The sequence below is a fragment of the Neofelis nebulosa genome, chromosome 11 (assembly GCF_028018385.1).
Source record: "Neofelis nebulosa isolate mNeoNeb1 chromosome 11, mNeoNeb1.pri, whole genome shotgun sequence".
Lineage (NCBI taxonomy): Eukaryota > Metazoa > Chordata > Mammalia > Carnivora > Felidae > Neofelis > Neofelis nebulosa.
Genome location: NC_080792.1, coordinates 46,276,541 through 46,294,469, shown reverse-complemented (window position 1 = coordinate 46,294,469; position 17,929 = coordinate 46,276,541). Strand labels below are relative to the sequence as shown.

Here is a 17,929-nt window from a genome sequence, read left to right as displayed (position 1 = left end):
GAGGTGGGGGGAGATCATTGACATCAGCTTGGCTGTTGAAATACCTGATCCCATTGTGTTTTGGCAGATTCTTTACACTTCAAAACCCAGAACCTGGTACCTTTTCTCAATTGTAAACCATAAACTACTCAAGAAACCATGAGCTCCTTTTCTTTTCAGTGAAGTGTACTTTGGTCCTATTAAAAGCTCTCTAAGAGACAAATTTTCCTTTAAGCTCAATTTACATGGAATGAAGCGCCTTGGGCAGCGTGTTGTTGGAATTCATTCAGGACCATGTTTGCCTGCAAAAGGGCATTTACTCTTGACATTTTTGGAGATATTCATTTTACAACCCAATTTTCACACTCAAATAATCACCATCTGTGTTGTCCAGTTAAAAACGATCAAGGAAAGCAAGGGCAAGTTATTTCCTCCTTCATTTTGTTCTTTTTTCCCCTTTTGTTTGTTTTAAGTGGTGAGCGCATAATTAAGCCTAGTATTCCATTCCTAAGGACTGTTGTTTTATACAAAAAGAGGCAGCAAGAGAGAAAGGGAGAGAAGAAGGACACCCGGTAAAGAGTAAAATGCACTTAAGCCCTAGCAAGCTTCTTCGTGAATAATAATATGATCATTATTATTATTTCAGCTTTGTCAAAATTTTGTTATGTTGTTCTACCACTTTGGTTCCGCATTTCACCCTAATCTGCCAAGTCAGAAAGAAAATTCATCTTTATCCCAATTTGAGATTCTTCAGCGTCTGAAAACCAACTTAGTCTACGTATCATATTTGGTTTATAACTCTGTACACTTCAAAAATATTCTAATGGCATCTTAATTTTATAATACTCTTGGGTTCTCCTAATCTGAGGAATGCATCTCCGAATGAAGCAACAGATACCCCAGGAGCCCCTAGAGTCCTGTACCGCCCCTTTTACAACACTCATCACATTACAAATGATTTGTTCTTACTACCTGTTAAGTCCTATTGTAATAAATACTATGTCTGTTTTATCTACTCCTGGAGGGAGAGGGCCTCTTCACATTCTGTTTGGCACCTTCAGTGCACCCTATAAGCTTTTGTTAATTGAATTAAGTCAATGAATGAATGTTGACTTCTCTTCCTTTTCTTTCATAAAAGGGACTCTGAGCTCTGAGCCCATCATCCCATAAAAATCTCCATCACAAGAATAATTATCCTTCATAAACCAAAAAAAAAAAAAAAAAAAAAAAAAGGAGAGCACTCAAAATATATCTTCTATAAAAGTCAGAACGGTTCCCTAAAAAAATACATTTTTTTATATTAGAGTTTATCCTGAGGGAAAAAAAATGTTAAACACGGAAAAATGGGTATTCTAAGCAATTACGGAGTTTCATGAAACTTTCCTGTTTTAGCTAGTTCAACAACATTTAAGGCTCAGTCTGGTCAAGAATATTTTTCAGTGGATTTGTAAGAGGATGTTAACACAAGCTGAACGAAAAAGAGCAAATACAGAATTCAGTCTATCGCCACTCTGCATGAAGTGTTCCCAGGACTTGGTGACCATTCACACAGTAAACAGATATTACACCAAGGCGGGCAAGTCGCAGATGGAAACCATGCGGGCTCGTAGTGGAATAACACAGTTTATCTCCACAGGTGAGAGTGAGTGCCGATGGGAGTAAATACCGTATGTCTCCAAATTTAAACCGAACACATATTAAGAGGCCTGTTTTGATCTTTGTTGGCCGAAAAACAAAGATGTTGGACAACCGGAATAAGTAAGTCCCTGTCTGTTCTCTGAGAGGGTAGAGTGTTTCAGACTCCGTGTCGCTCCATTGTGATGGACCCCTGTGCGAGCACATCTGGAGAGGCAAAGGCGTTTAACATCTGTGCTCCTGGAAATTAGAGTGATTGTTGAAACCACATCGGTGACCACGCGTGGGTTGCTATTAGTAAGCCACGTGGCTTATTTTAGCTATTATTTTTACTGTCTTATACCTAGGTTAGTATTTTCCTCACAAAAGCTAATTCCTATGATATCAGGCCACTAAGTAGTACTTCCGTAGGCACTGGCTAAATCTGGAAAAAGTGGATCCAAATTAACTGGACTTTGTAGCAACCCTTCATAAGACAAAAGCAAATGCCTCCATTCATGAAGTTTAGCCTCACGCCAAACTTACTCCATACGAACATTCAGCACTTAGGCTCACAACATCTCCCTCTATAACCTCCATAACAGACAAACATCAGAGAAAACGCACTGATGTTCTCAGATTTTAAAATACAGATTCATACCACAGAGAGGGACTCCGTTTGCCAATGTTTATATGCCATTTTTCTGGCAAGATGAGGCTCGCGGGTAAGAGCAAAGGTGAATCAGAATAGAAATGACCTCTTGGATCGGGGTCTGGTGGTCTCGATGGCCTTCTAGGAGGTTCTCCACCATCTTGTGCTATGAATGTTCACAGTAACAAAATATGCTTTTTTCCTGGATGAATGATTCACTCATTTGAGATATAAAAACCAGACACCATCTTATTAGTGTACTCGGGGCATGCTGGCTAGTGTAACAAATAAGCTCCCACATGTTAATGAACTTGACACAACAGAATTCATTTCTCATCTACCTAACAGTCCGATGAGGGTTTTCTTGGCCACACACATGGTGTTTAGGGACCCAGGCCCTTCCATGTGTGTTGCCACCATCCCCTAAGGCTTTGGAGACCTCTGCTTCCAGCCAAGGGAGGAAGAAGAGAGATAACTGAGAAAACCCTACTTACTTGAAAGTCTCAGCCTGAAGGTGACTATATATCTGCTTTTACTCATGTTTTATTGGCTAGAACAAGTCACATGGCCACTTGTGGATGCAAGAGAAGCTGCACAGTGAACTCCACATCATCAAAGGAGGGACACAAGTTTAATTTTGATAAAACATCCATGACACGGGTTTCCTCACTAGTTCCCAAGACATTTAACCTTTGGCGGGGTCTTTTGGGGGCAGAGAGTAAGCAGACTCTAGGGTTGTTATACCTTCCATCCCTCCACCCGCAAAATGTCTTGGGGACCAGATTCACTTGGAAACGGGTAGTCTTAAGTAACGCTTCAAAAAGTGGTCAAATGTCCAAAATGTACCTTGACCAATTTCTGCTGGCTGCTCTTCAGAACTCTGGAATAACGGCTGCAGCTGAAGTTATGCATTTTACATTGTTCTGTACCTGAACTTGGAAGCCCTTGTAATGAAAGCATCCTGCAAATAAAAAAGGGATCATTAGTTATTGGTTCGGGGTAGCTATAAAGAAAAGGTACTTGCTTTTACTCGTTTCCACAAAAGAGCTTCTCAAGCCCTAATGTCACTTGGCCCAATTAAATATATAAATGGCAAGGGGCCAAGTTAATTATAGCTCTAGGGACTTGGACTAGGCCAGGCTAGAAACAGAGTAACAAGAAGAATGGCCAAAGCTTACACTTTGCTTTGAATCCAAACAAAGCCTTTGCCTTCACTTGCCCTTAAGGGGAATATTCTGATCTGGAGGTGAGGTGGAAGCGTCCTGAAGAGCTTTGGCTCTTGATCCTTATTATGGAAAAATTGGATGAATATTAACCAAACCTGAAAAGAGGACGAGCTGAAATAAGACTCATTAGAGTGTACTGAGAGGCAGATGCAAAATGTTAGCCATTCAAACTCTTCATGTCCCACAACAAAGGTCACAAATAGAGAGTTTCTGAGCGAGCCACTCTCCTAGGAAAATCTCCCAGGAAAAGTGCAATGATATATAAGGGATATTTGCATTTGAGTAAATGCTGATCCTTTCCATCTGGCTAGACAGTCTTAGAAAGCATCTTGGAAGTTCTGCCCCGCACCCCTTCTGCTAATTAGGCTGCTCTATGCATCAAGAGCTCTGCCCTGAAGGAGTGTCAGCAAAGCAGTTAGTGCGTCCAGATGTGGACACTTCCTTAAAGGTGAAGTACAACAGGGGGAAAAGATTAATCTGCAATGCACTGAAGTCAGACTCTGGGTAACCCAGCGATGTGTTAAATGAAAAGGAAAAGATGCTGTTGAATTTTATCTCCAAGTGGTGTCATTATTTCCAACTAACTTACTCCTTCAGGCAACCCAGATAGTTTGTTTTCCTGAAGCCCTTTTCTCAACGTTGCACACACCCTCCTCTTGCTAGACCCTGGAGAGGAATGACAGCAGCTGAAAAAACATTCCATCCCGGGGAAAGGGAAAGAAGGGCTGGTGATTACTGAGCGGGTAAGGCTGGCAGGTCGTCACACGAGGCGCAGGGCTCAGTCTGCATCCGGGAAAGGGGCCCGGGGTTGGGAGCAAAGACCGCTTTCATGGTTTGACAAGTCGCGGAGGGTTAAAGTTCAGGAAGGTTTGCTCAGAACAGCAGAAAATAAAATTCTTAATGCTATGTATAGTGTAGCTAGAATGTGATATTTCCCTCCACTTGTTAAATTGGGATTTTTGTTTTATGTGCTTTGGATTTAGCTCCTGGGTGCTCTCTGCTTAGTTTAAAAGGGTTTTCATCTCCACATTGTCATACATGGAAAAAATATACTGAGGCAGTGCACCGTACATTGTGACTTTTATTTTGCTGTCAGACTGCAAGTTACAATATACCTGTGTGCATTAAAGACTCGGGGGCTTTAAAAAGGGAAAGGATCCCTTCATAAGCCATACAAAGAGAGCTACAGCCCAAGAGGGAAGAGCTGGAAACGACCACCGCCTTCTTACCTACATCAACCACACAGCCCGGGTTTTGGCAACAGCTCCGATTGCTTGTCACCGCATTCCTTTCAATAAGGGCCATTTATTAAAAGCACAACTAAGGAAGTTTTTGTCCAATGGCATGGACTGACTGGGGGGGTGGGGGGTTCATTCCAGAAACATACTCATCATATTTATATATTAGGTGCCTGTAAGCTTGGAGTTGCTTTGTGTTCTTTTTTAGGAACGGTGATGACTACTGGGGTCTATCCTCAGTGCCCTGGTTCCCCATGATGCCAACAGCATGCTTGTCCAGCAGCTGCAATAGAGACGGAGGCTGTCAGACCCCAGGCCAAAGCCCTAACGCTGGCCATGTGCTCACTGCCTGCACGAACGGCTCCACGTAAACATGGCACGTCTGGGGGCTTGAGCAGATGCTGCTTGGGTCTGGACATGTTTTTATTATTCGCAGCCTTATCCTAGCCATACAGTTAGCTCCTTGGCGGGGGACAGCAAGAAACTCTGTGGGAGGCCAGGGATCATCAACAACCCCCCCACCCCAAAACACCGTGGGAGCTAGAAACTTCTCATGCACCACCAGTGTACTTTCCCCAAGACATGTTAGAGCTGATGCTCGGCATGGACTGCACGCAGCCTCTGGGTATCGCTCAACCTTGGAGTTTTGTCAGAGATGTCACAGACAAGGGGGTCATGTGCACAAAGCAGGTCCTTGACCTGGTGTTAAAATGAGGGGAGCTGAGCAAGATGAATTCAGTCGGAGTTTAAACAAAGAACTGGCGATCTGTCAGTCATCTAAGTTCATAAAACCAACTTACAAATAAGTATCCATCTCAGACAGCAAGCTACAAGTTACCAGTCTTTTCTTTTAAATTTTTTTTTCAACGTTTTTTATTTATTTTTGGGACAGAGAGAGACAGAGCATGAACGGGGGAGGGGCAGAGAGAGAGGGAGACGCAGAATCGGAAACAGGCTCCAGGCTCCGAGCCATCAGCCCAGAGCCTGACGCGGGGCTCGAACTCACGGACCGGGACCGCGAGATCGTGACCTGGCTGAAGTCGGACGCTTAACCGACTGCGCCACCCAGGCGCCCCGTTACCAGTCTTTTCTGTTCTCCAGTAAGGTTTTCAAGAAAGATAAACTATTTGCAAGGAGGAAGAAGGAGTGAGCACTTTGAAGCAGAATAGGACAGTGGCAACAAGAGGAAAGAAGGAAGATGTACTTTAAAAAAGAAATCTTTATTTCTGCTGAAAGAGAGTCTGAAACTTATTTTTTACACCATTCCCCTGGCTTTTGGATTGAAAGGTACCCAAAAGAGAGCAACACCTAGCGCAGAGCTGAGAGTACTTTTATTTACACCAGCAGGCTGTTTAGAACTCCCATTTTATTCGTGGCAATTTGATTGTTTGGTCACGCCTCCTAATAAGTGAAATGTTACACTGGAGTATTTGTTTAAACCTCGCAGCTTCAGATACAGTAAGTTGCTGAATGATGTTCGCTAATGGCACACATTCGATAATTCCTATAATGTGAAATCTCAGCCAGATTTAATGTTTCATTTCCCTGGGATTCACTCTGAAATTATTACAGACATTATGTATTCTGTTCCCTGGACTTGGAATTAATTTCAAAACAGAGTAAAAGTGCATCCATTTGGGTGCCTTGTGGGAGTTCAGATCAGTAACATTCCATTTCTCCCGAAGTTTCTGAAGTTTAAAATACCTTTTCACTTTATTGCATTTGATCCGAGTTCAGTAGCTTCACGGCACAGTCACCCAGCGCTGCGTTTTGTTTTTGCTTGTGATCTGGATGTGCCGTTGCTCGATGAGTTTCATCCTCTTGAAAAACTGTATTGATATTCCAAGGCTTCATCTGCCTAACTCGAAGGTGCCTTGGTATGGTTATCCTGATACAAATTTTTTACCAACAAGCAACGATCTGGCAAGAAAAATCATTAAACAGCTCCACCTACATCTTTTTATGGATGTCTGCCACAGAAACGGAATTCACGGCCGGCATTGCTTTGATTAATCAATCAATACATTGGCTACACTTCCAATACCTGGCCCTAGTAGAAAGCCCAGAGGCTGGAAAACCTCCAAACGTTATAGAATAAAACAACCCGACCTATGCTAGGTTGTGATCCAAAAACTCCCAGACAATAAATCTTTAATTTGCTACCCTGGCAACTCTCACCAAATCTGAATTAAAAGAATATTTTCCATGCAGAGCGTTGAAAGGACTTGCCTCCTGAATAGTTATAAAAGTTTAACCTTTAGCTGAGGCACACTTCCTACAGTCCAAAAGGAAACCGAGTGAAGAAAAAGACATCAAGGGATTAATTCGCAAGTTTTACCCCAAAATGAATGGCAGCTGTTTGGGAGTTCAATTGCACTGATGTCCCATCAGGTTCGAAACATCCTGAGCCTTGCAACTATCTCACAGATTTCATAAAACCTTGTTAGTAAAAACTTCACCTCCCCAGTCTGGTCTCAAGCATTGAACTCACACACCTAAGCTACCCTATAACGGCTTCAAATGAGCTCCTAGGCAGCAAAGGATGTCATGTGGTTGGTTCTTCCCAGGATTTTTCATTTCTGTCAGATAGATCTTATTTTAATCGGCTCTCCCTCCCCCACCACGGGAGGAGGGCTGGTGAGAGGCAGTGGCTGTGGCTCTAATTTCAAGTGAACAGAACAATGGATTAAGTGTGGTCCGGGAGTCTGCTGGCGGCGGTAGAACACAGGCTTTGGCAATGTGTAGCTGCTCTTCGAATTTAAACCTTCAGACGGTGGAAGAATTTTAAAGCCTAAAGATGTTTAGAGATCATCCAGAGGTCTACTCATATTTCTCAACTAAGAAAATTGCAACCTAAAGGGAGAAGCCGTGAGCCCAAAGTCCCACAGTGCAATCGTGGGGGCGCCAGCGGGCAAGGGGGCAGTGCCCTCTGGGTGCTGCACAGACCCCTCGGTGTCCATCGTTCCCCTGCCCTGGCCCATGATTCTTATTTCTCTGCCATCTCCTCCAGACCGAGCTCACAGGAGGCCAGAGCAATGGCCTTCTTGCCTCTGTATCCTCAGCACATAGTTCGGGACTGGAAATGGAGACTTACGGTGAAGAGGTTTTTCTTTTTCTCTCCCTCCCCCCACCAAACAAAAAATAGCTTTATCTTTTTCTTATTATATTCATATCTTAGCATAAATTCTCGTAGTTTAAACAAAGAAAGAGGAAGGAAAGTTTAAAGGAAAAAATCAGAACTGCCAGGAAGTTCACCAGCCACCTATGCCCACTGTTAGTATTCCAGTGATAACCATCATGAAGACGTTCTGTGTCTATCTATAATACATATTCACCTGGTGCCCAAATGGAATTAAGCTCCTGTTTAGTCCCCTACTTCTCCCCCTTAACAATATGGTGGGAGGTCCTGCAAAGTCGGTGAGGACAGATTTACACCACCAATTTGAAGCACAGTACAGGGTTCTCTTACACGGATATACCATCGTGGATTTACCATCATGGATTTGTTCCTCTTTTGGAGCTGTCAATCATTTCTCTTTCTTCATTACCAGAAATAATTCTAGTAAATATCCTTATGCAGGCAATTGTGAAGTTTTAAAATTTTGGTACATGTTACAAAATTACCTTCCAGAAATGTTGTAGCAATTTGCACCTCATAACAATTTATTAAGATGTGCATTTCTCCACACCCTTACCAATACTGGGAGTATCTGTCGTTACCTGTTCTAATATTTTGGCAAAAAATATATTTCAACTTCGAGTCTGGGAGATTATTAAATGAGGTTTTGCATTTGTAAGGATTTGAGAGCCTATCAGTCCCCCAGCATCAGGCTATGCCTTGGGGCCATAAAAGTGCATAAAACAGACATGGTCCCTGTCCATGTACAGTTTATTAATTCTTGGAGATTAGGATGATGAAAAATAAATAAGTAATTATCAATTGCAAAAAGGTCTGTGAAGGAAAGCAGCATTGTGCTGTGATAAAATGTAGTGCTGGAGACAACGTGAGTTAGAAGAGTTCCACCTCAGGAAATGACAGCGGAGTCCAAACATGACATATAAGAAGGAGCCAGTCAAGGGAAGAGCAAGGTTGAGGGCCTTCAAGGGAAGGGAGCAGCAGATGCAACACCCTTGAAGAATGAAGAGCAGTACATGGCATGCCTAGGAAATGATGAAAGGCCAATATGGTTAGGAAACAGGAAAGAGAAATAGAATGGCATGCAGTCAAGTCAGGTTGACTTGGGAAGGGGGCCAGAAGTCAGGTCATGTAGGGCCTACAGGGTTTGGAGGACTTTGAATTGTATGTAAGTGCAGTAAGAAGCCACTGAAGGTTCCGAAGCAGGGAACTAGCACGACCTAGTTTATGTGTTTCAAAGCCCACATGGAAAATGGACGGGAAGGGACATGGGGAGCAGTCGAGAGAGCCATTAAGCAATTGCTGCAGTAGAGCAGGTGCAAGCCAGGGTTGGATCCATGGAGACAGGGAGGAGAGACAGGCTGATGATATATTTTGGAGTGGGAACTAGTGACTAGTGATGGGTAGGAAGTGGAGTTTAAATCAGGGAAAGGATGCCTGATGTGAGCAGCTGAATAAATGATGATATCATTTGCTAAGGAAGTCTTGATTTGGTGGAAAATCCAGGATTCCATATTAACATTATTTGTCACAGTAAAAATCAGAAACAAACTTTAAAAACTATACAGCAATTGCAATGATTAAATAAATAATGGTATAAACATAAGTTATGCCCTTCAAGAAAATCATGATTCTGAAGAACAATTATACAAGAAAATGTTCATAATATGTTAAGTGGGGGAAAAAAAACACATTGATGTTTATGATCTACAAAAACATAGGTATAGATAGGGGCATAGATTAGAGACAGAGGTAGAGGGGGAAAGTGTGGAATGAGAGGCACCGAAATGCTCATAATGGTTATATCTTGATGGTGGGATTGTAAGTACTATTTATTATTTTCTCTACACTTCTCTTTATTTTCCAAATTTTCTCAAATAAACAGGTCTTACTAATCATCATCACACCGAAAAGTCATTAAAAATCATCAGTTTATGGGGCGCTTGGGTGGCTTGGTCGGTTAAGCGTCCGACTTCAGCTCAGGTCATGATCTCACGGTCCGTGAGTTCGAGCCCCGCGTCGGGCTCTGTGCTGATGGCTCAGAGCCTGGAGCCTGTTTTGGATTCTGTGTCTCCCTCTCTCTGACCCTCCCCCATTCATGCTCTGTCTCTCTCTGTCTCAAAAATAAATAAACGTTAAAAAAAAATTAAAAAAAAAAATCATCAGTTTACCTGCAGCTAGATACCATCTAGATTTGGGTCAAGTCATGACTAAACCAAATAACCCAGTGGAAACAGATCAAGCACACAGTCGTGCTGTCATGCCTTAGCTGAAGGCCTTGAAGATTATCACTGCTTTTTCACTTGCAGACATACATTTTGCCAAATGAAATATGTGTATGTTTCCAGGCTCATTCATGGAAGACTTAAGACTAGAACTCAAGTCTCCCAATTCACACGCAAGAGCTTTTCCCACAGTACTGAACCCATCACAGCACCAGGCATGCTCACCTGATCTTATCATAGATGCTGAGACCAGTCAACAATTTTGAGACTCCCTCTGGGCCATCCTTGTTCACAGGCAGAGGAGGAGACCACCAAGATCGTACGATTTCAGGGACACCTGCCATTTCCATCCGTCTCCTGCCCTCTTCCACCTATTTAGCTAATACCCGAGATTCTTTTCACGAGGATCAGTTCACTTTATTCCACAGTTAGAAATAAGGCTTAAAGAGTATATATCCCTGGAAGGGGTAATCTCTTGGTTTAAATTCACCCTAGGTGTCAGATTTCTTATCAAATACTCCCCTGAGAAAAGGATTTGAAAGGGCCACCTGAATGCTGGATATCTAAAAGTTAGGGATTTTCAGAACAAGGGGATCCAGAGGGGGTGAGACTTGGGAGAAATGGTAAAGGGAATAAATATTTCACAAATACGTCTGTGTACTGGCCACTTGGCTAGTGGCTGTACACACCCTGTGTCTAACCCCACCATCCCAGCAAAGCAGGATTATTATTGCCAGTTGACAGTCTTTCATTCAACAGATGTTCATTCAACATGTGCTACGTGTGCTCGGCACTCTCATAGTCCCTGGGAATACTGCAAAAATCGAAACAGGCAAAGTCCCTGCTCTCGTGGAGCTAATTCAGGGTACGTAGGGGAAACAGACAACACGTATTTTAAAAATGAATGTACAGTAGAGCAGATGGTGATAAGTGCTAAGAAGAAAATTAACGCAGAGAAAGAGGAGAGCAAGTGAGAGGCAATAAAAAATATGTCAAGATCATACAGCCAGCAGGTGCCTGAGTTAGGACCAAACTCAGGTCTGCTCTCACCGAATTGCTCCCCTGTGAGGTACTGCCTCCCTAGAAAGCGCATCCTATCGGGGCGCCTGGTTGGTTCAGTCAGCTAAACATCTAACCGGCTCAGGTCATGATCTCATGGCTCATGAGTTCGAGCCCCGCATTGGGCTCACTGCTGTCAGTGCAGAGCCTCTGTCTTCCTCTCTCTCTGCCCTCCCCGGCTGCTGCGCTCTCTCAAAAATAAACATTTAAAACAAGAAGAAAGAAAGCAAGCACATCTTATCTGAAAATGCGGCCCAGTATTACTCTGCCACCAACCCCCAAATATCCTAATGGGTAAGCCGTTGGTAAACAACTGGTAGCCTATTGTGAGTCAAGTAAAATCTATTTACTGGTAATTGTTCAACACAATTGGTTTTTGCTTGTGCATGAATTTAAATCTTCTTCAACTGCAATGACTTTCAAAAACAAAAGCAAAAACCTCAGCCCATAAATGAAATGGAGTAACTATCCCCTGAAATTTTTGGAGCCCCAGACACCACTAAGTACAGGCAACATCAATTTCTTCTCTTATAAAATAGAAGACAAAAATGTGAGTACAACGTAAACCTCAGTCTCATGAGGGGTCCCCCCTCCTCTTTTTTTTAGTATTCTATTAAAATGTTTTTTCCCTATGCCAAGGACAAAAAAAGTTCTAGTGCAAAGACTAGGGAGAAAAAATGAGGCAAAGGTTGGTATTTTGTTGTTCAACGCATCTTTGCGTGTCTATAAAAATCCATCTTCAAAACATCTCACCTGCTAAATATAAGGCATTCAAAATACATAGTTTAAACCCATCCGTGGCATAACACCGTGGAAAGGTCAGCCCACCTGGAGTTTCCAGCTTCTTTGTGGACAAATATGGCCTGATCATGAGCTGGGTGAGAGAATCTAAGCCTCTACTGTATCTTAGCAAAGAGAAGAGCAGGGGCAAACAGAGAGAATATTAATTTTCATCAAGAGAAAATCAAACTTGTCCAAGAACTTTATTGGCAGAAGTGAAATTAGTTTTTCTATAGCAAATAGTTAGTGGAGTTGAGGGATTAGTCTATTGCCCGAGAAGGGAAGTAAACCCACTGGCTTTCAGAGGCATCTCTGTTCTCAATAATGCATTTAACTCTCAAAAACAAATAAGATTTGTTTCTGCACTTTCACTTTAAAAAAAAAAAAAAAAAAACCCAAGACTAGATTATCTAAAATTTTCCCTTGCTAAAAATCAAATTATTAAAGAAAGTTTCCTAAATTCATAAGGCTCAAGACAACTCTTAATACTTTTATCGTAAAGTGTCAGCCTGGGCCAAGCCTTCCTCGATTCAAACAAAATTCACTGTAAACAGCAACAGACACAGGACCTTTCAGTTGAGAGACTGCAGCAATACTTAAGTTACTTCCTACTGTGGTCCAGGGGCCCGGCACATACAGGCCATTTTTTTGCAGAGAAGCAAAATAGGATTATTGAAACTCTCAAGGTTAAGGTAGTAAAAATGGTGTTGCAGAATGCCACGACTTTGGACCACCTTGTTAATATTCCTGCAAAATACATCATCATAGCTTGTGGTGATGTGGAGTACCATGATGGCCAGGTAGAAAATAGTGTCAGTGCCGGGGGGAGGGGAAGAAGGCGTGAAATTCTGATCACCAGATTTCTAGTTAAGAGATCCTGTGAATTTACTAAGGTGTTGCATGAAGCAAGGCTCCAGCCAACTGGGAAGTACAATCACTAGACTCATTATTCCATAATTATGAAAACTCTCCACTTGTTCTGAACTTTGAGTGGTTGGCATCAGAAAACCTGAGATTTCTGTATCTCCTCTTGACATCTCCCCTCATCTAAGCAGATGAATGGATTGGGATGCAGGAAATGGGAGACACAAAGGATCAGCCAATGATGTAGAGGAGGGAATGTGGCCAGAGCTCTATTCCACGGAGAGTTTTGCCGGTTCCCTAGCGAAGAGAGGCTGGAGTTGATCTCACTGGCACTTTATCATCGTTTTCATCTGTGGTACAGGTACTTAATTTTAAATGAACTAGTTGGTAAACTGTAAATTGCACACTCCAGAGAATAGGTTCTGCCGATCTCAACAAATCCTTTTGTTCTTTTTCAAAGTAAGAGAACACCTTCAGCTATTGTTAAAATCCCAAGTGAGCCATCAGGTTAGTGGGTATCCTTGCAAGGTGCCTTAACATCTTTTTTTTTCTTTCCTGCTTCAGTGTGCTCCACTGAAGGGTACAGCTGTTAAGGTAATGCACGTGAAGGGATTTTATAAACTCTCCCAATACTTACATATCGTTGACATTGTTACTATTCCTGCTTCGCAATACCCTCCGTTCCAAAGGCCACCCGATATCCAGTAAGAACTGCACACATTAAGGGGCCTTTCAAGCCCATCAGCTTCACATGCTTGTATACCACCCCCAACCGCAATACTGTGTTCACGCATACAGCAATGGAATATAGCCTGTCTGAGTAATATTCACTGGGGGTTATAAAGTAATAACATACCCGTCTGTGGTGATACTCATTTACCTTGAAGAAAGTGCACACATAGACACACATGAGTGTATACCTTTTTTCAAAAAAAAAAAAAACCCTAATAATTTGAAAGTAGGCATTCAATATCTGATGTTTAAAAAAAAAAGTCTTCATTTTTACCTGGTCTCCTATTTTAATTGCCTCCAAAGCTGTTTTCCACTTTGATTGCACAGTTTTACCTAGCAAAGCTGTCCCCATAAATACAGCTGAAATCAGTGGGCAGAAGTAATGAGTATGGGAATTCCTCGTCTTATAACTAACTTCTTCTGTTCCCTTCTTGAGGTTTGAGATGACAGAAGAGGCCCCCAAAACTACAGAGAATAAATCATTATGAATCAACATATTACTTTTGTTGGTATTTCTAGCGCTGTGATCTACCAGCTACCCATAGCGGGATTTTAAAAAGTTTCTTCCAAGAATTTCATTCTCCTTTGTCTCCAGAATAAATAGAGTGCAGTGCAGAATAAGTGCAAATGGGATTTTGAAATTCATCCCCAAACCACATGACTAGGAAGTCTCTTTCTTTCTTTTGGTAAACAACACTTTCACATCAGAGTGACTGAAGGGCCATGCATGCATTTTTTCTCTCACTTGAAATGTCATTTTTTTTAAGTTTATTTATTTATTTGGAGAGAGAGAGAGAGAGAGAGAGAGAGAGAGAGAGAGAGAGAGGGAATAAGCAGGGGAAGGGCAGAGAAAGAGGGAGACAGATCCTAAGCAGGATCCGCACTGACAGCAGAGAGCAAGATGTGGGGCTCAAACTCACAAACCGTGAGATCATGACCTGAGTCAAAGTCAGACGCTTAACCGACTGAGCCACCCAGGTGCCCCTGAAATGTCATTTTAACTTGATCTCATCTGATAGGAAGAGTCATTTACGGTGTGGTAGTGTAAGGAACATTGTATCACAGTAACAACTTCTGTGACCCTGGTTACACCTGGCCCAGGACAGAAGTTGATTTGTTTCCAGTTTGAACACATGTGTGGAAACTGAACGGCTTGCTGTTTTCATTGGTGTGGCCCCTGATGGCTTCTGACTCCCTAGAACCTATCACTTTTACCCTAAGAAGGTGACATGTTGGCATATGAACTACATATAGGTAATATTTAGTTTCCAGGAATCTTGTAGGGTCAAGGGTTCAGGTAAAAGATGTTCTGTGCAACTAAAGGGGAAAAATACGTAAATATATATGAAATTTGAATATATTATATACTATACACACATGCACAAGAGTAATTTTATTCCCATCTTAATCCCACCTGCAAAGATTTTCTTTCAAAATCCCAAATCTCTGTTCTCTAGAGTTGATGTCCATCTGTTTTCGTTTCTTCACCAAGAGGTCAAACTCCTTAGCCTGACATGTAAGGCCTTCCATGATATGTCCCTAGGTTTCAGTTCAACTCCATCCAATCCTTGCCCTATACGTATCATAATTCCAGCCAAACTGCACTATTCTGGGCTCTATGGGAAACCGAGATGCTTCCAAGTCTTTAAATGTCATACACACACCTATACTAGTCTTTCTTCTAGCTTCTCCCATTAAAATCCTACACAACTTTAAGGCACAATTCAAATACACCTAGTTGGTGAAGCATTTCCTAATTTCCCGATTAGGCATTTTCTTTCTAAACTCCCATAGTAAGAGAAACAACACCTCTCTCAAAAACATTTCCTTGTCTTTGAAGAAAGTGAGAGAAAAACACACCTTGACATTCAGATGAAGAAAGGAAACAGACTATAGCTCCGTTTGCTGTTTTACAACTGTTTCGTTTAATCCCCACACGATCCCACAAGGCGGGTATTATTATCCTCATTTAACAGATGATGAAACTGAGGCTGACAGAATTTCTTTTTTCCCCCAGCTTTATTGAGGCATGGGTTGACAAATATAAGCTGTATGTATTCAAGGTATACAATATCATATTTTGATTTTTATGTACATTGTGTCATGATTACCACAATCAGGTTAATTAACATATCCATCACCTGACATATTTATTATTTTTTGTGTCTGTGGAGAGAACACTTGAGATGTACTTTCTTAGCAAATTTCAAGTATTCGCTACGTTAGTATTAACTATAGTCACCAGGCTGTACATTAGGTCTCTGGAACTCAGTCATCTTCTAACTGAAAGTTTGCACCCTTTGACCAACATCTCCCTATTTGCTCTACCCTCCAGCCCCTGTTAACCATCATCCTACTCTCTGGTTCTATGAGTTTGATTTTTTAGCTCTCACATAGAAGTGAGATTATACAGTAGTTGTCTTTTTTGTGTCTGGCTTATTTCACTCACAGTAATGTCCTCCAAGTTCGTCTCTGCTGCCACAAGTGGCAGGATTTCTTTCTTCTTTAGGGCTGAATAATATTCCATGGGATGTATATATCACATCTTTATCCATTCATCCATCCAGAGACATGTAGGTGTTTCATATCTTGGCTATTGTGAATAATGATGCAATAAACATGGGGGTACAGATATCTCTTTAAGAAGGTGATTTCATTTCCTTTAGATAAACCCCAGAAGTAGGATTGTTGTATTATATGGTAGCTCCATTTTTAATTTTTGAGGAAGCTCCATCCTGTTTCCCAGAGTGGCTGCACCAGTTTGCATTCCTACCCATAGTGCACGAGGGCTCCTTCCTCAAAGAGCTTGTTTGAATGAAACCTTTGCTGTTGAACTTAAAGACACATGCTTTCCACCAAACAAATCTATGTCACATTACTCATATTTATACACCTTAGAATTTTGATGACGTATTGGCTTGAATCTAGCTTTTTGCAAATATTTCTTTTCTACCTTACTGGAGCAGCCATTTGTGTTGTTGTGTTGTTGTTGTTAAGAGAAGAAAAGAAGCCATCTGTATTTCACCTTTGTTCCCCAGTCCCTTGCACAGTAAGTCTCTTGCTCAAATATTTATTTAATTAATACACTATCTTTCAAAGGGAAAATTTTTTCAAAAGAAAAGGATAAAGATAAATGTCTCTATCTGTTCATCTTAAGAACACCGAAAAGAAACTAAATGATAAGAAATCTTTCTTAGAAATTTGGCTACTTAAAAAAAAAAAAAAAAAAAAATTGGGCTACTTTGAAATTACAAAGAGAAGATAATTATTTTGGATAATAACAACAGCTCAAATTATCTGAATCCTGATTATGTGCCTGACACCGGACAAGCATTTAATTCTTATACCTGCCCCTGAAGGAGGCAGCATGATTCCCATCCTACAAATGAGAACCCAGAGGAAGACCAAGGTTAGCAAGGAGAAGAACCAGGATTTCAACGCAACCAGAAGGTGGCGCTCTTAAACACTGCTCCATCTCACCTCTGCTTCTATTGGCCTATTTAATATTCGCTCTCAGACAGGACCCGTTTTTCCTCGGCCTCCCTACAACAGAAGGCTTCTGGCTCCACTGACATCTGTCTCACATCTATATTGTCATGATTCCTTAAATAAGTTCCCCTCTTCAGAGGACAGAAGCCCTGAGTACCAATGGAAGGGGGAAAAAAAGTGCTATCTTTTTCTTCTGTAGAGAAATGTGAATGACAGTGATTCTGAGAAATCGGTTCTGCTTCCGGCCACAGTAACAATACCCGTACTACAATCGGTACTTCCCCGTGTAAGCAGCATGACCCCTAGTGGGTGCCAGTGGTAAGTATCTGGATATTAGTACCGGTACAAACACAAAAGGTGTATTTACAATAGGTGGGTAGAAAAATAAGTCACGATGTCGTGATTACAGCTATATTAATTAAGGAGGCCACTATGAAATAAAATACAAAGGGAAAGTAACAAAATGTAAAAGATATTTCATATGTTTAAATGATTAATATAATTTTAGTATGATATATTAAATATATTAATATACCATATTAGAATATAATATTTAAGACCCAATTCTAAAGTATGTTTTTATAATTTCTTTCATTTACAGTCTTTGGCTTCCATAACTCAAATTAAATTCTCTCAATCTTTGACAACATACCTTCAACAAAGATAGCTTGCACTAGAGTGTTTTCAAGAAAGGATTAAAAATGGTGAGGTTGGGACATTTTCAGTTTGTCTAGATAAAATACTCTCATGAATCCATCATTTTAAAACATCCCAGTCCACACTCAATGTTACTTGTAATTTCACTGATGTTTAATTTATTTTACTACATTATTACAGTTTAATTAAACACCAGACAGGAGCTTCACTGGGATCGCTCCCTCTTCCTATCCTGCAATGTTGAGGTCTTGTATTTTGAAGTCAAACAACAAAAGGAA

General features: G+C 41.3%; 1 long non-coding RNA gene across 1 annotated transcript in view; it reads right to left on the bottom strand.

Annotated features, from left to right (window-relative positions):
- Positions 1–17,929, bottom strand: part of LOC131490259 (uncharacterized) — a 46,623-nt gene that overhangs the window by 19,012 nt on the left and 9,682 nt on the right. The window contains exon 2 of the long non-coding RNA XR_009251008.1: positions 3,092–3,206. This is a non-coding gene — a long non-coding RNA (uncharacterized LOC131490259). The remainder of the gene's footprint in view (positions 1–3,091; positions 3,207–17,929) is intronic.